Here is a 241-nt window from a genome sequence, read left to right as displayed (position 1 = left end):
GTTTTTGTATTTGAGAAGTTTTGTATTTTGCGCTTTTTTGGCTTTTTTCTTTGCACTTTTCAAAAGGAAACTAAAAAAAACAAATATCCATTTTCTGAGTGTTTTTCTTCTGGATTTTTTCTGTATTAAGTTGAGACATGTGAGTGTGGTACTAGTTTTGTGTGTAGCCCATCTGAACTGCTTTCAAATAATTTTACAGATGCTTTACTTGGACAGAAATAGAAATTCTCTATTCTAACCT

The 241-nt window shown here is 30.7% G+C and overlaps 1 protein-coding gene across 7 annotated transcripts in view; it reads right to left on the bottom strand.

Moving 5' to 3' along the window:
- Positions 1 to 241, bottom strand: part of LOC116707246 (phospholipid-transporting ATPase ABCA1) — a 198,336-nt gene that overhangs the window by 96,808 nt on the left and 101,287 nt on the right. The gene's annotated exons all lie outside the window — the stretch shown is intronic.

The sequence above is a fragment of the Etheostoma spectabile genome, chromosome 19, assembly GCF_008692095.1.
Source record: "Etheostoma spectabile isolate EspeVRDwgs_2016 chromosome 19, UIUC_Espe_1.0, whole genome shotgun sequence".
NCBI classification, from domain to species: domain Eukaryota; kingdom Metazoa; phylum Chordata; class Actinopteri; order Perciformes; family Percidae; genus Etheostoma; species Etheostoma spectabile.
This window is presented reverse-complemented; position numbering and strand designations above follow the sequence as displayed.